This window comes from Kogia breviceps, chromosome 10 (assembly GCF_026419965.1).
Source record: "Kogia breviceps isolate mKogBre1 chromosome 10, mKogBre1 haplotype 1, whole genome shotgun sequence".
Classification (NCBI taxonomy): domain Eukaryota; kingdom Metazoa; phylum Chordata; class Mammalia; order Artiodactyla; family Physeteridae; genus Kogia; species Kogia breviceps.
The window spans coordinates 71,695,273-71,721,525 of record NC_081319.1 but is presented as its reverse complement, the minus strand read 5'-3'; the positions used below and the strand labels follow the sequence as shown (position 1 = coordinate 71,721,525).

Here is a 26,253-nt window from a genome sequence, read left to right as displayed (position 1 = left end):
TCTAGTTTGTGCCCACCTATTATGGAACTCCATACAAACCTGGTCTCCCATGATGCAATCTTACCCAGTCCTCTTTTCCCAACTATCCTACCAATGTAAGTGATGACATTTAGGTATTAAATATAGAGTAATATGAATGAACCAACTCACACTGAACCCCTAATTCTAAGCTGGAGCATTTCTGGTCATATAAAATGAAGTGAAATATTCAGGTCACATCAAAATAGACATTACTGACCTACAAGGGAACCAGGCACAATCAACTTCTTTCATATTCTTCTTTCTAAGCCCACCAGGTTTAGAAAAGTACTAAAACCATCAAAAACATCTACAGTGAAGAAAAGATTAAAAGCAGAGAGTGGACACCCTCTGAGAAACTTTAAAGTTTAGAAAATGCAGTACACAAAGAACATGTGAAATTATAGAACTATGATTTAGTTTAAATTAACACCAAATGCTAAGGGAACACAAAAATTATGTCTTAAGAGACATTATAAGTACAAATGACCCCTGAACTATGTGGGGTCAAGGGCACTGACTCTATGTGCAGTCGAAAATCTCCGTATAATTTACAGTCAGCCATCTGCATCCGGAGATTCAACCAACCAGAGCTTATGTAGTACTGTAGTATTTAATACTGAAAAAAATCTGCATATAAGCAGACCTGAGCAATTCAAACCCGTGTTGTTCAAGGGTCAACTATGTATGAGTAGGAGGCAGAAAGACATTCCAGGAAGAGAGAAAATAAGAAGGCAAGGAGTTTAGAAAAAGCAAGACAGGTGCATGAGGTGATAAAGATACCGCACTGGGTTAAAAAAGGAAAGGAACATGGTTTTGATCTGGAGGTATATGGGACCAAGTAGAAAAAAAAGACTTCAAGTAAACAGTACAGTACAGAATTGAAAAGACCAAAAACTGGACCACTTCCAGGTAATCCTTTGTTTTGGAGAATGTCCTATATATTGCAGGATGTTTAGCAGCATCCTTGGCCTCTACCCACTTGATGTCATTAACACCTCTCTCCACTAAGTGATAACAACTAAAAATATCTCCAGACATTGTCACATGTCCTCCAGGGGACAAATTCAACCTGCTTTAAAGAATCAATCTTTAACCAAAAAGCCCCAAACAAAGCAAAAAATATATTAAGCTACGAAAGGAACCAAAGCAGGAAATGTGTGACTATGCTAAAACACTAACTGGTCAGATCCCCGAGCACCTGAGTATTCTAAGAAACCAATTTTTCCTAATAACTGAAAATCTGTCCTTGTAAGTACCAAGTATTTTTTTTGCCCTATTTTAACTCTCTTGGACAGATATTTTTATTTTTATATACGACCTTGCCTTCTTAAGCAAGAATATCAAAGAAAATTTTAACTCTATTTTAAGATTCAGGGTCATTGTGAAATCCATAACTGTATTATAAGACTCTGAGATCTTCAGAGAATATTATAAGTAAGGAACAACAACAGTTTTATGTGGTTCAAGGAAAGTATATGTTGATAAAACTGGGTAGTTAGGTAAAAGAGTATAGTCTGGAGTCAGATCAAGGAGTTTGAATTTTATCTCAAAGAGTAAGCAAGCACTCATCCTGTTCTTTTGGTGGGTAAATAACATAAACAGGTCTGTTTTCTGAAGATCATAAATGAATGAATGAGAGAAAGACCAGAACCCAGTAAGAAGCTCCATTTAGACATAACAGGCCAAGCAAAAGGCAGAGGCTGCCTGACCTAGGGTGGCAGTGATGGCAAGGAAGGAGAGAAAAATATAAAATATAGCTGGAAGACCAATTTGGTGAACTACAGGTGGAAAAGGGAGGGGATATAAAGGGTCAAAGATGACACTGGCTTCTGGCTACGTAGATATAACTAAAATTGGGAAAACAGTGAAAGAAACTCATTTCCAAGAAAAAAGATAATGAGCTAGATTTGGGTTTTAAGGTCTAGCCGTGAACTCAGTAACCTAGGCTTTATTTAAGCAAGTCAAGTTAAATTTCTAGTAAATTTCACCCTCAGTGAAGAAAAATAACACACATCCAATTTATTTGTGAAGATTAAATAACACAGTAAAAGCACTTTGGAAAGAACCAGTCTAGTATAAGAAATGACTATTCCTCTTTTTTTTTTTTATTCCTGGCAAAACTACCACTAAGTACAAGCTTCATGGGGTACCTTCATTTCCCTATCACAAATCTTTCCAATCACCCTAAAATAATTCACATTCAAGCCACCAACAGCTTCTTCCTGGACATTTCTGTTCCACTGTACTGGTTGTTTTATTTCACCACTGTGTTTCACCTCTGCCTTGACATTCTTTACAGCATGTTTTAGGAAAACTACAATATGGATATTAATTCTGAAAGTTTATTTTCCATTAACACATTTTTCATCACTATGTGTTTCTTCTACTCTACCTTGTCTACTCTACTTCCTACTACCCCAGTCCTATTTCAAATCTGCACTACATACTTCAATAGCCTCATAAGCCTCCAACTTTTTCCAAAAAGTTAGAAAAATTCACCCCACTACACCCCACCCAAAAAAAAAAATCCTCCTGGCTGTGAAGGTCTGACTCATCTGGACAAAAGGGAGAATCACTGAGGTAAACGTGTGTTCCTCTTTGTATTAAGCCTCAAGAGAGTAAAGGGTTGTAGAAAGTTGGAACATCATACTCTTTCCCTCCCAAAAGAACCTCCAAAGCTGACTAAGACTTTGTAAAGAAAATCAGAAGTTTTACAAAGAATAAGAAAGCGTGGGTAGGAAAAAAGAGAACTCAAAATATAGAAAACTAGATGACTACAACATACAACCCACCAGAGTTGGTTATATGTTTCACTGGACATGTCTCATGGCCTGTATCTACCATCATGCCCTTCAAGATTAACTGCCCACCAGAAAAATTCCTGTTTAGATGAAGGATGGATACCAGACACCCCGATGGCAAAAGGAAATCAGAAAACACCATTATGTCGTCAGAGGTGAATCAATCAGATAATCCCTCAAAGGAGCTTACTAAAGTTTTCAAAGTGTGTTCCCCAGCGGAGCAGCATCAGCATCCATATCACAAGCAAGGGAACTTGTGGGAAATGCAAATTATTTGGCCCTATTATAGGAATAGGGCCTAGCGATCAGGTGATTGTGATACACCCTAAAGCTTGCCTATTATTAAGATCCTCTGAGCCTTTAAATCCCGGTTTATTAAGTATACCATGGAGCTTGCGCTTGGATTAATGTTGAGATTTCCCTGTATCCTCGAATACCTAGAATAGTGCCTGACACAGAATGCCTGACTCAATAAATGTTTGTTGACTGAATGAGTGAAGAACGGCCTTAAAATAAACTTACCCTTTACTAAACTACTGTTAACGGAATTGTTTCTTGTAACCAAAGAATCTTAATTAGGCAATGTGCATGGGGAGTGGGGGCAGGGTACACACAAGATGGGCAAAATCTTTTGGAGCTAGTCCATTGGGACACAGAGTGAGCTAGAACACTGTTGTTGTTTTTCTTTGTTTTGTTTTTTGTGGTACGCGGGCCTCTCACTGCTGTGGCCTCTCCCGTTGCAGAGCACAGGCTCCAGACGCGCAGGCCTAGTGGCCATGGATCACGGGCCCAGCCGCTCCGCGGCATGTGGGATCCTCCTGGACCGGGGCACGATCCCGTGTGCCCTGTATTGGCAGGCGGACTCTCAACCACTGTGCCAGGGAAGCCCTAGAACGCTGTTTTGAGAAGAAAAAGCTAAGAAACATACCCTGTCCAAAAGAAAAAGTGAAGGAATTTCAAAGGGCAAAATTGAGAATTTGATAACAGGGTCAAGGAAATTGCAGCTATAAGGAACTGTGATTTGACCTTGTACAGGCTCTGAGGCCAAAATAGAAAACTGCCATGCTTTTTCAAGAACGCAGGAAGTTAATAAATAAAGACTTTGACCTCTGTCTCAATGAGGAGTGAAAAAGTCTATGTATCTAATGATTCACCTGATCTGTATGTACTTTGTACCTTAAGATTCCACCACACCATGGAAGTAATTTATACCTTTAAACTCTGCTGTAGCTAGCTGACAGATCAGGGACATAACCATCAAAAATAAGAGTGGCCAGACTAAATTCTCAGAGCTCTCAGAAGCAGAATTCTACCCTCTTCCCTATCCCTGTTGATACTCTGAATATTGACAGCAGAAATTTACTCCCAAAAAGGCAAAAGAATAAAACAAAACCAAATGAAACTTTTGGGGGCCCAGGGGCAGGGGGCTGCCTCTACTTGTCAAACCCCTGAACTCCAATTCTCTGTATGTCACAGAAGGATTCTTCTTTCTCAAATACTGTATTAATAACATTATATGTCCATCAACAGATGAATGGATAAAGAAGATGTGGCACATATATACAATGGAATTTTACTCAGCCATAAAAAGGAACGAAACTGAGTTATTTGTAGTGAGGTGGATGGACCTAGAGACTGTCATACAGAGTGAAGTAAGTCAGAAAGAGAAAAACAAATACCGTATGCTAACACATATATATGGAATCTAAAAAAAGAAAAAAAAAATGGTCAGAAGAACCTAGTGGCAAGACGGGAATAAAGATGCAGACCTACTAGAGAATGGACTTGAGGATACTGGGAGGGGAAGGGTAAGCTGGGACAAAGTGAGGGAGTGGCATGGACATATATACACTACCAAACGTAAAATAGATAGCTAGTGGGAAGCAGCCGCATAGCACAGGGAGTTCAGCTCGGTGCTTTGTGACCACCTAGAGGGGTGGGATAGGAGGGGTGGGATAGGGAGGGTGGGAGGGAGGGAGACGCAAGAGGGAAGAGATATGGGGACATATGTATATGTATAACTGATTCACTTTGTTATAAAGCAGAAACTAACACACCGTTGTAAAGCAATTGTACTGTAATAGAGATGTTAAAAAATATATATATTATAGTCCCTCAGAGGCCTAATGAGACCACCTTCCAATTGTCTCATAAATCATATTTAAATTACTAACCATGGTCCTTTTTTTTAAGGGGAGGGTTATTCCACCTATTTCCCACCAAACCCCCACTTATGCCCTCTACAGCATTAAGTAACTCTATCACCCATAAGATGCATCACCCTCACGCAGGCTACATGAGGGCAGGGACTTGTATCCCCAGTGCTTAGAACCATGTCAGGCACAAAAAGAACAGCAGAGTATGTGTTAACTGACTGACCCCCATTCCCACTCCTAATCCCAGTTTTGTTTTGTTTTTTTAATCTCTTTATTAATCTCAGTCTATCCTTCCTCAGAAAAGCTCACCTCTTCCAAAAAGCCTCTCCTGACTGGCTCCAAGGAGCTTCGACTGAAAGAAAACCATCTTGCTTCTGTTAATACTTATGTACAACTATCACTGCTTATGTTTCAATCACCTATGTTTTATTCTTATCTATCTTCCTTTTTCGATAAGATACTCAAGGGCTAAAAGCAAGCCCCTACTGAAGTAGTAAACCTGCCAAGGCTGTGCCCAGGGTGAATGCAATGTTCTCTCTCATGATCCATTGCTCAGCTTGCTAATTAGACACAACACAGCCACTTCACCCGCAGCAGGCAGTAGTGGCAGCAGCACGGAAGAGCAGAAGGGAGCAGAGAGGAAGGGATTTGGCAGAGAAAGAGACCACATCTAGATGAGACTATGGGAAAGGAGGGGGGAGGGTAGCAGGACCCAAAAAGTCTCACTCACTCTTTCCTTGGGACCATCATACTCCAGCCCACAGGCACTTATATCAAGTTATAAGTCCATTGGCTATCCTTCAGGACATTTTCCTGCTATTACCACAACTCTATTTCATCTTAAATATGATGAAGTTTTAAACAAAATCAAAATACTGATGGCACAAGCATCAATTATTAAATGAGGGGCTTCCCTGGTGGCGCAGTGGTTGAGAGTCCGCCTGCCGATGCAGGGGACGCGGGTTTGTGCCCCGGTCCGGGAAGATCCCACGTGCCGCAGAGCGGCTGGGCCCGTGAGCCATGGCCGCTGAGCCTGCGCGTCCGGAGCCTGTGCTCCGCAACGGGAGAGGCCACAGCAGTGAGAGGCCCGCGTACCGCCAAAAAAAAAAAAAAAACAAAATTATTAAATGAGGCAAATCATTTGGGGAAGATAAGTGTTTATAAATTACTTACCACCCCGCTTCCCCAAAGAAGGGGTAGGGGAAGGCAGACCAAAAAAAGAGAACTAGCACAAAGCAACTCTAAAGGACAGCTCTGGCTCTAGGATGTGATGGATCTATACTCCCCACCTTTCCCACCTCTTCACTCCAACTTTCTGGCCATCTGCTGCTACTGCTAAAGGGCGGTAGGAATGTAGAATCTGAGCTAATTCCTTCAACCTGCAAGACAATTTATTTTAATTACCCAAATAATAAAACACTATTCGCTGATATGCTTTAAGACTTCTGTCAAACCTTGGAGTTGATTTTTTGTTTAAAATCTACTTCTACAGGAAAACAGGATGTTGAAGAACCTCACTTGTCAAAACTAGATCAAAGTTTAAAACGTTCCGTACGAAACAGAAGTTGAAAGGAAGAAGTCGACAGCTTTCTCCTCAACAGTCCTTATCCCCATCTATAATTGTCTTCAGCTTCATGTAACACAAAACTACCAGCACTAAGGGAGCAAAAACATCCCTCCCCTGTTTTTTCAAACAAGTTTTCATTAGCTCCCTCTTACATTTAAAAGTTCCATGGTTAGTTTAAGTTATGACAACTCAAGCAGTTCTATTTCTACATTTCCTAATTAACAAACTTACCAGAAAAATGATTTTTAACCAAAGCCAGAAAGAGGTTAGCAGAGAGTAATTCATGATTAGGCTACAGAAACAAAAGGAACATTCCACAGAGGCAAACTACCCAGTTTCCCCATTAAGTGCTGCAACTCCAGGAATCTAATGATCTTTCATTTTTTCAAAAATGAAAATGATAGTAAAATTCCCTAGTGTTGACAGCAGGTGATTTTTAACTTGACTGCTGCCTGACAGGCACCTATAGGCTTTACCTGGCCTCAATCTGTCCAGTTTGGAACTGCCAATTAGTCGCTTCTCAAAAGCAAGTAAGTCATTTTTTAAAAGCGCTTTTCAAAGCGTCAGATACAATGAATTAGTCAAACTCAGGACGTTAGAACAAAATAAAACTTGGGTGCCCAATCCAGGCTGCAACTAGCAAAGCCAAGTGACAAAAGAACATCGTTCCAGAGCAAAGAAAGGATCAAATTCTCAAAACAGTTGTGATACATATAGTGCTCCTCTTAAATACAAATACTCTTAATTGAACAGGTGTCTTCACTGGTAAGCTTAGTCTTTCTCAACTGAGGTTCCACAGGACAAAATTAAGCACTAATGACCTAAGGCACAGGTTGGCAAACCTTTTCTGTAAATATTTTAGGCTTTTCAGACCACACGGTCTCTGTCACTATTCAATTCTGCTATTGGAGCTTGAAAGCAGCTGCCAACAGTTAAGTAAATGAACGAGGTAACTGTTCCAATGAAACTTTACAGACACTGAAATTTGAATTTCATATAATATCCACAGAATTATTCTCTTCTGCAATGATTTTAAAACATAAAACGATTCTTATAAAAAATTTCTTCGTTCTCTGGCTAGATTTAGCTCTGAGGAGCAGTTTGTCGACGTAGCCCCTAAGCCATCCTTTGTATTAATAGATTAACTTCTCTCTTATGCATGCAGAATGATACTAATTACACACCATACTACAGAGAATTGAGAAATAGTCACTCAAATCATTTTTTGCGTGTCTGTAGTGCTCTGATTGTCTAATAGAATAATACTCTGTCTAGTACGAAGCTAACTGATGAGATTTTGTTAGCACTTGTTAACTTGGGCAAATAACTTTAAACAAGTTAAAAATTACTCTTCTTGGGCTTCCCTGGTGGTGCAGTGGTTGAGAGTCCTCCTGCCGATGCAGGGGACACGGGTTCGTGCCCCAGTCCGGGAAGATCCCACATGCCTCGGAACAGCTGCGCCCGTAAGCCATGGCCGCTGAGCCTGCGCATCTGGAGCCTGTGCTCCTCAACGGGAGAGGCCACAACAGTGAGAGGCCGCGTAACGCAAAAAAAGTTACTCTTCTTAAAGTCTCAAAATATAAAAAGGAACTTTCACATCCAGTATATTGCCGATGGATAAAAGAAATCAAACTGTTGCAAATTAAATCTCTGGTTAATATATTGCTAGAAACAATAAAGAAATTCTTTTAGTAAGGCCCAAATTCAATTATCATCTTTCAATCCATTTTGTATCTTCAGATCCTGTTTCTTCTTAATGCAGAACCTACCTGAATAAAAATCACAAGCATACATTACAGGATTGTCTCAGACAGTTAAGTAACTAGATTTGAGTTCTAGCTCCACCTCTTCCTAGATGAGTGAGCTTGAGCAAGTTCCATACTCTCTTTACTCATCTGTTAAGGAGAGGAAACATCTGCAAACCTCCAAGAGAAGTCAAAAGTATACAATTAAACTTAGGCAGAACAGTTTGTATAGTGCTACAGAAATATCAGTTGCCATTATTAGGTGCTCAGTAACTTTCTTCATATTATCATCTTCTACTTTTTTGTAACACTCCAGTGTTAGTTTCTGCTAAGCCTCAGGTTTAGTGGAATATTGTGCACCTAGTAATACATTTCATTCAACACATTAAATCTAAGCAAAGCATAAGCAATAAAGATGACTGAAATGGTCTCAGCACTCAAACAGTTTATAATGAACGCAAACACATATACATGATAAGTCAGTGCTGTAAGAGGAACAATGAAAACCAACATGAATACTGCAGAATGAGAAAAAGTTTCACAGGTAGTTAATAAGGGCCTGGGTATGTGATGGGAGAGATACTGTAACAGAGGGAACTGCAAAAGCACAGATACAGAGAGGGAAGAGAACACTCCACACACCCCAGAATGCAGGGCAGTTCAAGTTCTAAAACAAATTACAAAAGGAGAATTTCATTTTTAAAATCCAACCAGGAAAAGAAAAACCTTCCCATTAAGTCTCTAAAAATAAGCATCTTGAAGATAAGCAAGGGGGCTCATTTTAAGCCAAAGAGTTGGAAAAATTATGAACCATGCTAGCTTCAACCCACTTCATCATCATTTCCCAAAGCACTTTACAATGTCTAAGAGGATATATTTAGAGGGGACTGAGTTACAGGAAAGGGATGTCTGGCCTAGCAAGTCTCTGAGGAAGTGGGGACTGGCATACCTATCTCCCTTGATGACACATGCAATATATCAACCTGCTTCAAAAACCGTTTTCTTAAATTCTGCAAGTTATCACTGTTATCAGTAAGAAAAAGCAATACAGCAATTCTTAAAAGAATAAGTTGCATATGTTTCCTCGAGGGGAGTGGGGACTAGGAAATCTTACGTTCTTCCTCTAGAGTTTATTTTCTTACTTACATCATTAAAAACCTTTCCCGTAAACAAATTTTATTCATGTTTTCTACCCCTTTACCACCAAAAACAAAATTAATTTACCTTGGAACTGTGCCTAAGCATGGTAAATTTTAACCCAGAAGACTAATGAGTAATAAGAAGGGTGTTCTGTAATTATTACCTCTCCCTCTCAAGATTGCCACTGCATCAGCCATGCCACCAGTAGAAGATTGAGAAATAATAATAAATTGCTTTTTTAAGGCCCTAAATTTTAGAGTAGTTTGCTAAGAAGCACCAGATAACTGGAACAGTAATCATGTCGCAGCTCCAGCTTTCAGGGCTTTCACCACACCACAACCAAAATACTGTTTCACTTATAAAAGGAAATAAAAACTCAGAAGTTACAACGTATTGGATAGGTTTCTAACAGAATATGCTGTCAACTCTCAGAGCATAAAAAAGACAACCAAAGTGTCCTAATTCCTCCTAAGAAATGCAAAATGACCTAACATCAGTCAAGTTCCTCTGAAAGGTTATAAAAATCAAACTCCTTGAGTATACCCAAGTGATGCATTGATTCTTTACACCAAAGAAAACCCTCTGGTCTGGAAGGTTAGATACCAGGAAGTAGTCATCTCTGGAAAGTAGTATTTAAAAAGGAAGTGGGGCCTTTTTCACAAAAGGTTTGCCGCCAGGACACAAGTGTCGTGAAAACCACCGCTAAACCTAAGCAAAAATGGGAAAGGAGAAGACCCACATCAACATCGTTGTCATTGGATGTGTAGATTCAGGGAAGTCTACCACTACTGGCCATCTGATCTACAAATGTGGTGGGATCAACAAGAGAACCACTGAAAAGTTCGAGAAGGAGGCTGCTTAGATGGGAAAGGGCTCCTTCAAGTATGCCTGGGTCTTGGACAAACTGAAAGCTGAATGCGAGTGTGGTATCACCACTGATATCTCCCTATGGAAATTCGAGACCAGCAAGTACTATGTGAACATCATTGATGCCCCAGGACACAGAGACTTCATCAAAAACATGATTACAGGCACATCCCAGGCTGACTGTGCTGTCCTGATTGTTGCTGCTGGTGTTGGTGAATCTGAAGCAGGTATTTCCAACAATGGGCAGACCTGTGAGCATGCCCTTCTGGCCTACACTCTGGATGTGAAACTAATTGTTAACAAAATGGATCCCACTGAGCCACCCTATAGCCAGAAGAGATATGAGGAAACTGTTAAGGAAGTCAGCACCTATATTAAGAAAACTGGCTACAACCCCAACACAGTAGCATTTGTGCCAATTTCTGGCTGGAATGGTGACAACATGCTGGAGCCAAGTGCTAACATGCTGTGGGTTCAAGGGATGGAAAGTCACCCGTAAAGATGGCGATGCCAGTGGAACCACAATGCTTGAAACTCTGGATTGCATCCTGCCACCAACTTGCCCAACGGACAAGCCCTTGCCTTTGCCCCTCCAGGATGTCTACAAAATTGGTGGTATTGGCATTGTCCCTGTGGGTCGAGTGGAGACTGGTGTTTGCAAACCTGGCATGGTGCTCACCTTTGCTCCAGGCAACGTAACAACTGAAGTGAAGTCTGTTGAAATGCACCATGTATCTTTGAGTGAAGCCCTTCGTGGGGACAATGTGGGCTTCAATGTCAACAACGTGTCTGTCAAAGATGTTCATCGTGGCAATGCAGCTGGTGACAGCAAAAATGACCCACCAACAGAAGCAGCTGGCTTCACAGCTCAGATGATTATCTTGAACCACCCAGGCAAAATCAGTGGCGGATATGCACCTGTGCTGGGTTATCACACAGCTCACACTGCTTGCAAGTTTGCTGAGCTGAAGGAGAAGACTGATCGTCGTTCTGGGAAAAAGCTGGAAGATGGCCCCAAATTCTTGAAATCTGGTGATGCTGCCATCATTGATATGGTTCCTGGCAAACCCATGTGTGTTGAGAGCTTCTCTGACTATCCTCCTCTGGGCCATTTTGCTGTTCGTGACATGAGACAGACGGTTGCTGTGGGTGTCATCAAAGCAGTGGACAAGAAAGCAGCCGGAGCTGGCAAGGTCACCAAGTCTGCCCAGAAAGCTCAGAAGGCTAAATGAATATTATCCCCAATACCTGCCACCCCAGTCTTAACCAGTGGTGGAAGACCGGACTCAGAATTGTTTGTCTCAATTGGCCATTTAAGTTTAATAGCAAAAGACTGGTTAATGATAACAATGCATCATAAAACTTTCAGAAGGAAAGGAGAGAGTTTTGTGGACCATTTGTTTTGTGTGTGGCAGTTTTATTAGTTTTTAAAATCAGTACTTTTTAATGGAAACAACTTGACCAAAACTCTGTCACAGAATTTGAGACCCATTAAAAAAGTTTAATGAGAAAAATTTAGAAAAAGGAAGTGGGTAAGAAACAACTTTCATTTTATGCTATATACAACTCTGAATTGCTTAAAATAAGCATGTAATACTTTTAAATTTTTTAAAAGATACTTCCTTTGAAAAAAACCAAACCATTGTACTCCTAACAACTTTAAAATGTCTTTTTGGTGCACTAAGATGATGGCAAATGCCATTCTTATCTATGCTTTCACAGAATGAAAGATGGTATCAGCCCCCAAATAGACACCTACTTTTAACAATGAGTAGACCCTGGGCTCTAACTTATTTCTCTTTCTCATCCCACCAGCCACATTCTCCTGCACAGTATGGCACTTCCAGTTAGCACAGTGCCCAGTAAAGGGAGGAGGACTGTGAAAGTGGAAACTGCTTTGACTTCCTTCTTTCAAGCTTTGACGGGTACTAGGTAAAAGGAGAACAGTTTCAGAACTTCCCCCCATGCCTCCAGCAACTCTGTGCTAGGCCTCCTTGCAAACCATTTCCCATGGTGTTCTTCTCCTGAGGCCTCTGCCATACTCCCAAATCCCCAAAAAATAGCAACACGGCTGGATGCATATGAAAAAGATCGGCAAAACGTCAAATCAGAGAGATGAGGGGCAGAAAAAAAAGGAAAATAGTTCCTCCCCTGAATATCTTTAAGTTTTCATAAACTATCCACATCTCTAACCTATTCTCTTCAGACCAATTCCTTGCTCCTAAGAAATTCCATCAGGAAACAGATAAAGGAAAGATGAAATTCAGAACATTTTGCTCTGCTTCTGGTTATTAATGTCAAGTAAAGAACCAAGCTGGAAAGTAAATAACCACAAGAAAAGTTATAAGTTTTTGAAATTATCATAGGTTTTGTGAGGTTCTTCTCTGACGTATCATTAAGCCTTGAGGACTCACTGTTAGCTATAAGCACTTGCAAGGGCCCTTCCCAACCCTCAGTTTATCAGCAGATTCCCTAAAAGAATAGAACAAAGGTTCAGCAAGTTCCAACTACCAATATTTCTTCCAAAAATCATTTATTAGAGTCTTATGATCTCAGATTCAAGTTATTCCACTTACTAAACTCTAATATTCCAATTTAGTTTCTCTCAGAGGAAAATACACAATACATATATCAAGATAAAATATGAACTGATAAATGAATTCTATAAAAACTTGATAAAGAATAATATAAGTACGGTTTACCAAATTTAGATGTTAAAAAAAAAAGATTAGTCGAAAATGACCAAAGGGGGCTTCTCTGGTGGCACAGTGGTTGAGAATCCACCTGCCGATGCAGGGGACACGGGTTCGTGCCCCGGTCTGGGAAGATCCCACATGCCACGGAGCAGCTGAGCCCATGAGCCATGGCCGCTGAGCCTGCATGTCCGGAGCCTGTGCTCCGCCGCAACGGGAGAGGCCACAACAGTGAGAGGCCCGTGTACCACAAAAAAAAAAAAAAAAAAAAAAAAAAAGACCGAAAGATCACCCATGCTAAATACATTAATAATATAGAGCAACTTGAAGAGCAAGAGATTGAGGAGAGGGAATCATGTAGCATTATTTTTAAAGCAGTATAACACATGCAAAGTTAAGAGATAATCTTATTACACCCAGCATTAGTTAGACATCTATTAACTTTGGGGATATGTTCCAATCCTTTTTTTTTTTTCTTTTTTTTTTTTAAGAAACAAGGACCCACCCTGATGGTAGAAAAATTATCAGAGCTTTGTGTTAAAGAAACATGGGATGTCTGATCCAGAGAAGAAAAGGAAAAGAGGTCTCATTTACCAAAGATTGTTGGATATATTAAAGGTTTTTTTAATGAGAAAAAAGCCAAGTAACTGCAAAACAGGCTCAAATGTCAAATCATTAGGCAAACATGGTCTCTGAACAAGAATACAGTGGACCACAAAGTTCCCAAAACAAAACTCTCATATTAGCTCTCAGTGTTGTCTTTGGCTTCATGGAGACAGGCAGGATTTTACAAAATTGGATCACAAGTGAGGACAGGCAGTTTTGTTTAAAAAGCAAATCACCTTAATAGTCAGTAGACAGTGGGCTAAAAGCACTAAGATAATGGATCAACACATAATGGATCAGATGGTTTTGCAACTGGGATGTGCACAGAGCTAGGGTATCTCACAAACCATACCTAAAATCAAATCAAGGCAACTAGAAAAAACAAGGCCGGAATACAAAGTTACCTAAGAAAATTACAATCAATTCTAGCCCATTTCCTGACGTCAGGTAAGAATGCTTGCTGATAAGTGACTTTTGTAGTTATAATTTAAAAAGCAAATTAGGGTATCTATAAACAGGAGAACAGAGAAACAAAATAGTGGTATATTCACACAATAGAAACTATTAAAAAGTACACAATAAAAAAAAACAAACTACTGATATACTCAAGACTGATGAATGTCAAAAACATTACACTGAGTCAAGGAAGCCTTACAAAGAGTACATACCATGTGATTCCATTTACATGACTTCCAAATCAGGCAAAAATGATCTACAGTAGGAAAAAAATTTTTCCCAGTGAGGGAAGAACAGGGAGCAGAATGACTGGAAAGAAACATGAGGGAACTTTTCACAATGAGAGTACAATATGGTATATACAGTATGATGTATATCTTGATAGAGGTTTGGGTTACACAGATAAGTACATGTGTCAAAACTCATCAAACAGTGTACTTAAGATTTTTCTGTTTTCCACTCTAAACTGTAATTCAAATTTTTTTAAAAGTTAATAATATGCATATTGAAATATTTGGGGGTAAATGTACCGATGTCTGCAATTTACTTGGAAAATAAAAAAATAAGATAACAGAGTAGAAAGCAAATAAAGCAAAATATTACGGAATCTGGGTGGTAGGTAAACAGGTGTACAATTTGTGTATAATTGTTTCAATTTTTTTTTCATGATAAATACAATTATTTCATGATAAAATGTTAGGGAAAAAATGAAAATTTGATATTAGTAAAACAGTCTCTTTCCATTATGCTATTACTCAAAGAATTAAGGCTCATTTGGAGCCTCTCTTTGGAATAGGGACTATCATTACCCACCTTCATTACTGGAGTAAAATATTTACTCAAGACCATCCAGTTCCCTCTGTGCTGATTCTTCTATCACCCAACAAACTTCTAACCAATTACTGTTCCTCAAGTACCCTGAATTCACAAAAGGGATGCTCTGGACTGAGGCAAACATATAAAAGCATTATAGTCACAGATGAAGTACAGCATAAAAAGCTTTTAATCAATTGGTTCCGTGCTTTATTAATGTAATTAATCTTCCTCTTATCTCTGGTTTTTCTAATCAACTGGTCTCTTATGAGTCTGGTTAGCATAATTACCCATCCCAAAAGTCTTAGGAAACCTTCAATATAACTTTCTAGTTTGGGAAGCAAAGGACCAGGCCACAGACAGCAATGTCTCAAAAACAGACACTGAGATTTCCCTGTTGGCGCAGTGGTTAAGAATCCGCCTGCCAATACAGGGGACACAGGTTTTATCCCTGGTCCAGGAATTCCCACATGCCACAGAGCAACTAAGCCTGTGTGCCACAACTACTCAGCCTGTGCTCTAGAGCCCGCGAGCCAGAAATACTGTGCCCGTGTGCTGCAACTACTGAAGCCCATGCATCTAGAGCCCATGCTCCACAACAAGAGAAGCCACCACAATGAGAAGCCTGTGCACCTCAATGAAGAGTAGTCCGCGCTCGCCACAACTAAAGAAAGCCCACGCGCAGCAACAAAGACCCAACACAGCCAAAAGTAAATTGATTTGATTTTTTTTAAGTAAGTGTAAATTTGCAATTTAAAGGAAAAAAAAAAAAAGCAACACCAACCCTGTGAAGGTAACCAGGCCTGAAGCAGCCAGCTGGTTTTTGCACCTGTAAAATTCCAATATCTGTCCTGCCCAAAACAGGCTTGTGAGGATAAATAAGATAACATACATGAAACCATTTTAAAAATAAAGTTCTACACAAGTGTTATATATTATTATGATTCCATGATGTTACTAACAACCTCTCAAAACCACCTGTGTTGCTGGACAAATAAGGAAAGAATTATTTAAACAGATTATTACCATAAAGGAATAAGGTCACTTAAGAGAACTTTCCAGTACAAACACCTGACCCACAGTGATTAGTGTTGACTCACAGATACCTCTATGAGTGAAGAATTACTACCCCCCATTTACAACAGGTCTTTTTGTCTCACTCACATTCCAGTACACAAAGTAATAGGGGAGACAGACACTGTTGAGTTTAATGGCTTACTGGCATTATTCTGGGAGTGCTACTAAATACCTCTTGCAAATCCAAGGTTCACAACACTACTAAAAAATTTAAAAGGTGCTAATTCAAGCAGTTATCACCAAGTAAATTATCTTGTCCATTTCAAACAGATTCCCCATGAAGATCAGCAGCAGCACCTAAGGCTTTACATCACGACCTCATCATGGTTTTGAAAATAAATTTCTCCTAATCCCTACAGCTACTCAACAGATTCAGCATAACTTTAAGATTATTCATTTCAGGCTATCATCAAAAAGTCTACAAACAATACATGCTGCAGAGGATGTGGAGAAAAGGGAACCCTCGTACACTGTTGATGGGAATGTAAATTGGTGTAGCCACTGTGGAAAACAGTACGGAGGGTTCCTTAAAAAACTAAAAGTAGGGACCTCCCTGGTGGCACAGTGTTAAGAATCCGCCTGCCAATGCAGGGAAATGGGTTCGAGCCCTCGTCCAGCAAGATCCCACATGCCACAGAGCAACTGAACCCGGGTGCCACAACTACTGAGGCTGCGTTCTAGAGCCTGCGAGCCACAACTACTGAAGCCCACGCACCTAGAGCCCATGCTCCGCAACAGAAGCTACCACAATGAGAAGCCCACACACCGCAACAAAGAGCAGTCCCCGCTTACTGCAACTAGAGAAAGCCCACACACAGCAACAATGACCCAATGCAACCAAAAATAAATTAATTAAAATAAATTTAAAAGAATAAAAGTATAACTACCATATGATCCAGCAATTCCAATTCTCGCTATACAGTGGGGAAAAAATGAAAACTTTAATTTGAAAAAATCCATGCACCCCAATGTTCATAACAGCACTATTTACAGCTGCCAAGACATGGAAGCAACCCAAGTGCCCATCAACAGAAGATTGGCTTAAGAAGATGTGATATATATATATATATATATATATATATATATATATATACACACACACACATATATATATTACACATATATATAAAATATACATGTATAGGGGCTTCCCTGGTGGCGCAGTGGTTGAGAGTCCGCCTAAAGATGCAGGGAACACGGGTTCGTGCCCCGGTCCGGGAGGATCCCACATGCCGCAGAGTGGCTAGGCCCGTGAGCCATGGCTGCTGAGCCTGCGCATCTGGAGCCTGTGCTCCACAACGGGAGAGGCCACAACAGTGAGAGGCCCGCGTACCGCAAAAAAAAAAAAAAAAATTATATAAAATATTGCCATTTACAGCAACATGAATGACCCTAGAGAATAAGTCAGAGAAAGACAAATAAATATATAATTTATATGTGGAATCTAAAAATAATACAAATGAATCAATATACAAAACAGAAACAGACTCACAGACAGAAAACAAACTTATGTTACCAAGGGGAGGCAGGGGGAAGGACAAATTAGGAATATGGGATTAACAGATATTTTATACTTAAAATAGATAACCAATAAGGATTTACTATATAGCACAGGGAATTATACCCAATACCTTATAATAACCCATAATGAACATAATCTGCAAAATAAACAAAAAAAGATTATTCATTCATATGGGAAATAGTACCATACTTGAAGACAGGGTCATCAGCAGAAAACTGAGACATATTTAAGAGTACACTTTCTCTCCCTCTCAAAAAAAACCAAAATTCTCTCCCTCTCTTTTTTTTAAAGTAGTGATCTTCAGGAAAAAATAAACTTTCTTTTAAGAATTTTAGTTTAAGTCTAAAATTCTAAGCTCAAAGTTTATAATCACAACATACCCTGTGGACAAAAGAAACAAAAAGAAAAAGGGGCTGATTAAAGTTTATCCCAAGGCCTTCATCATTCATTATTTACTGATTACTTATAATGTGCTCAGCACCATTATGAATTAAGATACAAAAATGTATCCTTTATACAACCGTATAATAACAGAAATCTGGTAAGAGGCAGGAAATGCATACTAATTCCCTTGGCCAATTTTTCCAAGGGTCAACAAAGGCTCTTCTTTGTCCCACAAGCAATTCAACTGTACAAAAAAAATTAAAAATAAAGATGAAAATATTTAAACACTTGCTCTTCAACACAGCAATGACCCACCTAAAACAAGAGTTAACAAATTGTGGACATAAGTTATCTTTCATATCAGAATCTGAATACAAAATACCATTTAAAGCTCTTTTTTGATTCAGCAGGGCTTCCACAAAACACACATTTAAAAGCCAAGCCCAGCCAAAGTCCTTGTAACATCTGGGAAGGAAAGTCTAAATTTCAAATGTTTAAATGGAAGAAAAGATGGCATGCTATATGTGAATAGAATGTGACAAATATTAAATGCTGTCCAGCTACTTGCATTTAACCTTCTATGTAAAGGAATTACCACTACTTACCAAGAGTGGGAGTGTAGCATAGTGAGAGGAATACAAGCTCTGAAGAGTCAGGCCACTGATTTGCTATGCAAAATCTTGGAAAACTGACTAAGCTTCAATTTCCTGTCTGTAAAACAGGAAACCACTATTTCACAACCACACATAATCCTCCTAATCCTATGAGGATTAGGAAAATAATACATATAAAGTGACAGTCATCCTGTAAATGGTAGCAACTGTTACTGCTTCCAGTAGTAATGTATATTTGAGCTAATACCTTAAAAAAAAAAAAAAAAAGACTGAAACAAAAAGAAATTAGAAAATACTCTGAGATGAAAACAATACACCAAAATTTACAGGATGCAGTTAAGGGAGTGCTTAGAGGGTAATTTATACCTGTCTATGACTATATTAAAAAAGAAGAAAGATCTCAAATCAAACTAATCTTCCACCTTAAAACATGAGAAAAAGATCAAATTATACGTAAAGAAGCAGAAGAAATGAAATAATAAAGCTGAGCAGAAAGTAATGCTATAAAAAAAGAAAAACTTTTAAGTAAGTAAATTAAAAGTTGGTTCTTTGAAAAAATTCAACAAAACTGACGAACTTTTAGCTGGACTGACCAAGAAAAAACAGAGAGAAGACCCAAATTATTAAACCAGGAATGAAAGACTGGACATCACAACCAATGCTACAGATAATTAAAAAGATATAAGGGAAGATGACTTTGATGAAATGGATAAATTTCTAGAAAAACACAAAGTACAAAAACTCACAAGAAAAATTACAAAATCTGAATAGACCTACAAGTAAGGAGATGGAACTGGTAATTTTAAAACTTTCCACAAAGAAAAGCCCAAGTACAGATGGATTCACTGATGAATTTTACCAAATATTTAAAGAAGAATGAATACCAATTCTTCATACTCTTCCCAAAAAAATGGAAGAGGAGGGAACACATCCCAATTCACTCTATGAGCCCAGTATTACCCTGATACCAAAACCAGACAAAAATATCACAACAAAAGAAAACTAGAAACCAAAATATCATATAGTCACAAAAATCCTCAATAAAATACTAGCAAACCAAATCCAGCAACAAATAAAAAGGATTATACACTAAGACCAAATAGGATTTATCCCAGGAATGCAAGGCTGGTTTAGCATCAGAAAATTAACCAAACTAATAGATCATGTAGTGAAAGATTAAAGGACAAAAAACCACATGACAGTCTCAATTAGACACAGAAAAAGCATTTGACCAAATACAATACCCCTTCATGAAAATAAAGAAATAAACTCAACAAACTAAGGATACAAAGGAACTTCTTCATCCTGATAAAAGGGATTTACAAAAAAGCTAAAATCATCACCACTGCTAACTTCATTACTTAATGGTGAAAGACTGAAAGCTTCCCCCATAAGATCCAGAATAAGACAAGGATGTCTGCTTTCATCATTTCTATTTAACCTTGTATTACAAGTTCTTGGCAGGGCAATTAAGCAAGAAAATGAAATAAAAGGCATCCAGATTGGGGGAAAAAAAGAAGTAAAACTATCCCTATTTGCAGATGACATGATCTCGTATATAGAAACATCCTAAGGAATTCACTAAAAAATTACTGGAGCTAAGTTCAGCAAGTTTGCAGGATACAAGAACAACACACAAAAATCAACTGTATTTCTATATGCTATCACTACACAATCTGAAAATGAAATTAAGAAAACAATTCCACTTATGAGTATCAAAATAAAACAGGTATAAATTTAACAAAGAAGTGCAAGCCTTCTACACTTAAAACTATAAAATATTGTTGAAAGAAATTGAAGACATAGGACTTCCCAGGTGGTCCAGTGGTTAAGACTCTGCCTTCCAGTGGGGGGGGCATAGGTTCAATCCCTGGTCAGAGAACTAAGATCCCACATGACACATGGTACGGCCAAAAAAAAAGTAAAAGAAATTGAAGACACAGATAAATGAAAAGATATCCCAACATTCAAGTGTAGGAAGACTAAATACTGTTAACATGGCAACAGTCCCCAAATTAACCTAAGAGATGCAATGCAATCCCTTATCAAATTCCTAGCTGGTTTTGCAGAAATTGACAAGCTAATCCTAAAATTCATATGGAAATGCAAAGGACCCAAAATACTCAAAACAATCTTGATGAAGAAGAACAAAGTTGGAGGAATCACTTTCTGATTTCAAAACTTACTAGAAAGTAAGTATCCAAGACAGTGGGATATAGGCAGCAATGGAATAAAGCTGTGAGTCCAGAAGTAAACTTTTACATTTACGGTTAACTGATTTTTGACAAGGGTGCCAAGACAATTCAATGGGGAAAGAATAGTTTTTTCAACAAATTGTGTGGGGGAAATCAGATTACCCACATGCAAAAGAATAAAGGAGGAACCCTGTCTCACACTATATATAAAAATTGACTCAAAATGGATCAACAATTTAAACAAAAGAGCTAAGACTTTAAGACATAATTTTAATGATACAACATAGTTGTAAACCTTCATGATCTTGGATCAGGCAACATTTTCTTAGATATGACATCAAAACCACAAGCAACCAAAAAAAAAAAGATAGGGCTTCCCTGGTGGCGCAGTGGTTGGGAATCCGCCTGCCGATGCAGGGGACACAGGTTCGTGCCCCAGTCCGGGAAGATCCCACGTGCCACGGAGCGGCTGGGCACTATCTCAAAAATAGTGAAAAACCACCTACGGAATGGGAGAAAGTATATGTAAATCGTATATCTGATAAGGACTAGTAACCAAAATATATACCAATAAAAAAAGGTTTATAACTCAACAATAAAAACACATAATCCAACTGAAAAACTGACAAAGGATTGAACAAGCATTTCTCCAAAGAAGATATACAAATGGCCAACAGGCACATGAAAAGATGTTCAACATCATTAGTCATTAGCAAAAGCAAATCAAAACCACAATGAGACGCTACTTCATACCCACTACGATGGATATGATCAAAAAGATGGGCAAGGATATGGAGACACTGGAACCCTCATACGTTGCTGGTGGGAATGTAAAATGGTGCAGCCACTCTGGAAAACAATATGGCAGTTACTCAAAAAGTTAAAAATCGCATTACCACATGACCCAGCTTCCCCTCCTAGGTATATATCCAAGAGAGTTGAAAACAGGTGTTCAAACAAAAACTTGTACACAAATGTTCATGGCATTATTCATACTAGCCAAAAACTGGTAACAATCCACAATGTCCATCAACTGATGAATGGATAAACAAAATGTGGTATACCCATACAAAGGAATATTATTCAAGCATAAAAAGAAATGAAGTACTAATATATACTACAACACAGATGAACCTTAAAACCATTCTACTAAGTGAAAGGAGGCAGACACAAAAGGCCACATGTTTTATGATTCCACTTATATAAAATGTTCAGAACTGGCAAATCAATAAAAACAGAGAGTTAGATTTGTGACTGCCAGAGGGAAAGAGCAATGTGGAGTGACTGCTAGTGGGTACATGATTTCTTTTTGAGGTAAAAATTTTCTGGAGCTTGATGGTGGTGACAGCTGCACAACTTTCTGAATATACTAAAAATCACTAAACTGTACACTTTTAAAGGATGAATTTTAAGGTATGTGAATTGTACTATGTTCAATAATATAATATTAAGGCCATATTCAAAATTTTTCAATCTCTTAACTAGAAAATGACAATCCCAAGATTTTAGCTAAAACAAATATCATCAGCAGCACTTCAAACATGCATGAAATTCTGAGCCAGGAGATCAAGCACCACCTTTCTAATCTTTCTAGGTTAAAATACTGCAAGTTGTCCTTGTCTGCAGATCCAGGCAAGGCCCTGGACCTTCTTGTCAGTCTCCATGTTGTAAAGAAGCAGGGAGTCAAAACAGCTTCAGGCTGGGATATTCTAAAATCCAGCAACAGCAAGTTGCCAATATACTTATGAGACTATTAAACCATAACCACATCATTTTAAACAAATTTAAGGTGTATCTTTGTATATTTAACATTAACACATATTTAACATTAACGTATTTACCATTAACACAACAGTATACAATTGTACTTTAATAAGAGCTCATCTAAAATTCAAATGACCTAACTGTTCTTGATCACAGAATTCAAATGCTGAAATGCTTAAAATTCCTTACAGTCTAATAGAGCAGTCATATAGCTAAATAAACAGAAGACTTTATAGAAAATAACATGCAACAAAATAATATTTTCACAATACATGAAAAATGCAGTTTGACCTTAACTCTCAATCACACTATGTATGGACTAATATGTACTCTCTTCTGTGTCATACTGACACACAAACCATAATAATGAGTAAAACAGTATAAATCAGTATCACCCAAGAAGTGTGCGCCCTCATATTACTTCATACCTCACTTAATTTTTCCTAAATATATACTGAACTTTATTTTGAAGAAACATATTTTACTAACTCCCACATGATCAGTTTCTTTCTACGCCATCCCAACCTATGGGTGGGAGGTAAGGAGGGAATAGAGAAAATATATCTATATATTGTCTTCAGCAACACTGAAGATGTATATTTTTGAAGATGCACTTCAAAAATATAACATGCGATTAGAAAGACTTCAGAAAAGACATCTAAATATTAGGGATGGAAGTGCAGATTAAACAGACTTCTTTCTAGAAAACCCAAAGCTGAGAAAGGAGGATTAAATCTATAAAATTAAGTAAGATATCAAGACAAATGAGGTGAGTGCAATCTTGTCCACCAGAAACTAAACGACCTAAGAACAAGGTACCCCTTAAAATCTAAAATGTTGGAAGTTCAAGCTTTGGTTTTTTTAGAAATATAAACTAGATTAGGAACCAAGATGGTGGAGCAGAAGGACGTGCTCTCACTCACTCTTGCGAGAACACCAGAATCACAACTAGCTGCTGGACAACCATCAACAGGAAGACACTGAAACTCACCAAAAAAGATACCCCACATCCAAAGAAAGAGGAGAAGCCACAATGCGACGGTAGGAGGGGCGCAATCACAGTAAAATCAAATCCCATAACTGCTGGGTGGGTGATTTACAAACTGGAGAATATTTATACCACAGAAGTCCACCCACTGGAATGAAGGTTCAGAGCCCCACGTCAGGTTCCCAACCTGGGCATCCGGCAATGGGAGGAGGAATTCCTAAAGAATCAGACTTTGAAGGATAGTGGGATTTGATTGCAGGACTTCGACAGAACTGGGGGAAACAGAGACTCCACTCCTGGAGGGCAAACAAAAAGTAGTGTGCTCATCGGGAACCATGGGAAGGAACATTGACCCCAGGGGAGACTGAACCACACCAACTGGCTAGTGTTGGAGGGTCTCCTGCAGAGGTGGGTGGTGGCTGTGGCTAAACGTGGGGGCCAAGGACACTGGCAGCAGAAGTTCTGGGAAGTACTCCTTGGCGTGAGCCCTCCCAGCATCCGCCATTAGCCCCAGCAAAGAGCTCAGGTAGTCTCCAGTGTTGGGCTGACTCAGATCAAACAACCAACAGAGAGGGAACCCAACCCCACCCATCAGCTGGGAAGAGGTTAAAGTTTTACTGAGCTCTGCTCACCAGAGCAACACTCAGCTCTACCCACCACCAGTCCCTCCCATTAGGGAACTTGCACAAGCCTCATAGATAGCCTTATCCACCAGAGGGCAGACAGCAGAAGCAAGAAGAACTACAATCCTGCAGTATGTTGAACAAAAAGCATATTCACAGAAAAAAAGACAAGATGAAAAGACAGAGGACTATGTACAAGATGAAGGAACAAAATAAAACCCAGAAAAACAACTAAATGAAGTGGAGATAGGCAACTTTCCAGAAAAAAAATTCAGAATAATGATAGTGAAAAGATGCAAGACCTCGGAAAAAGAATGGATGCAAAGATGGAGAAGATGCAAAAAATGTTTAACAAACACCTAGGAGAATTAAAGAAAAAACAAACAGAGATGAACAATACAATAACTGAAATGAAAAATACACTAGAAGGAATCAATATCAGAAAAACTGAGGCAGAAAAGCAGATAAGTGACCTGGAAGACAGAATGGTGGAATTCACGGCCGTGGATCAGAATAAAGAAAATAAAACTGAAAACAAATGAAGACAGCCTAAGAGACCTCCGGGAAAACATTAAAGGCAACAACATTCACATTATAGGGGTCCCAGAAGGAGAAGAGAGAGAGAAAGGACCAGAGAAAATATTTGAAAACATTATAGTTGAAAACTTCCCTAACATGGGAAAGGAAATAGCCACCCAAGCCCAGGAAGCGCAGACAGTCCCATACAGGATAAACACAAGGAGAAACATGCCAAGACACACAGTAATCAAACTGGCAAAAATTAAAGACAAAGAAAAATTATTGAAAGCAGCAAGGGAAAAACGACAAATAACTTGCAAGGGAACTCCCATAAGGTTAACAGCTGATTTCTCAGCAGAAACTCTACAACCCAAAAGGGAGTGGCATGATATACTTAAAGTGATGAAAGGGAAGAACCTACAACCAAGATTACTCTATCCAGCAAGGATCTCATTCAAATTCCATAGAGAAATCAAAAGCTTTACAGACAAGTAAAAGCTAAGAGAATACAGCACCACCAAACCAGCTCTACAACAAATACTAAAGGAACTTCTCTAAGTGGGAAACACAAGAGAAGAAAAGGATCTGCAAAAACAAACCCAAAACAATTCAGAAAATGGTCATAGGAACATACATATCAATAATTACCTTGAACATGAATGGATTTAATGCTCCAACCAAAAGACACAGGCTTGCTGAATGGATACAAAAACAAGACCCATCTATATGCTGTCTACAAGAGACCCATTTCAGACCTAGGGACACATACAGACTGAAAGTGAGGGAATGGAAAAAGATATTCCATGCCAATGGAAATGAAAAGAAAGCTGGAGTGGCAATACTCATACCAGATAAAACAGACTTTAAAATAAAGAATGTTACAAGAGACAAGGACACTACATAATGATCAAGGAATCAATCCAAGAAGAAGATATAACAATTATAAATATATATGCACCCAACACAGGAGCACCTCAATACGTAAGGCAACTTGCTAACAGCTCTAAAACAGAAAATCAACAGCAACACAATAATAGTGGGGGACTTTAACACCTCACTTACACCAACGGACAGATCATCCAAACAGAAAATTAATAAGGAAACACAAGCTTTAAATGACACAATAGACCAGACAGATTTCATTGATATTTATAGGACATTCTATCCAAAAGCAGATTACACTTTCTTCTCAAGGGTGCATGGAACATTCTCCAGGACAGATCATATCTTGGGTCACAAATCAAATCTCAGTAAATTAAAGAAAACTGAAATATATCAAGCATCTTTTCTGACCACAATGCTATCAGATTAGAAATCAATTACAGAGAAAAAATACATAAAAAACACAAACACATGGAGTCTAAACAATACATTACTAAATAACCAAGAGATCACTGATGAAATCAAAGAGGAAATCAAAAAACACCTAGAGACAAATGACAAAACACAACGATCCAAAACCTATGGGATGCAGTAAAAGCAGTTCTAAGAGAGAAGTTTATAGCTATACAAGCCTAACTCAAGAAACAAGAAAAATCTCAAATAATCTAACCTTACACCTACAGGAACCAGAGAAAGAAGAACAAACAAAACTCAAAGTTAGCAGAAGGAAAGAAATCATAAAGATCAGAGCAGAAATAAATGAAATAGAAACAAAGAAAACAATAGCAAAGATCAATAAAACTAAAAGCTGGTTCTTTGA

The 26,253-nt window shown here is 38.6% G+C and overlaps 1 protein-coding gene and 1 pseudogene across 4 annotated transcripts in view; one reads left to right on the top strand and one right to left on the bottom strand.

Annotated features, from left to right (window-relative positions):
* The window catches only part of ZFAND3 (zinc finger AN1-type containing 3), a 329,028-nt gene that overhangs the window by 284,042 nt on the left and 18,733 nt on the right, over positions 1–26,253 (bottom strand). The window lies entirely within an intron of this gene.
* LOC131764259 (elongation factor 1-alpha 1 pseudogene) lies at positions 10,100–11,781 on the top strand (annotated as a pseudogene).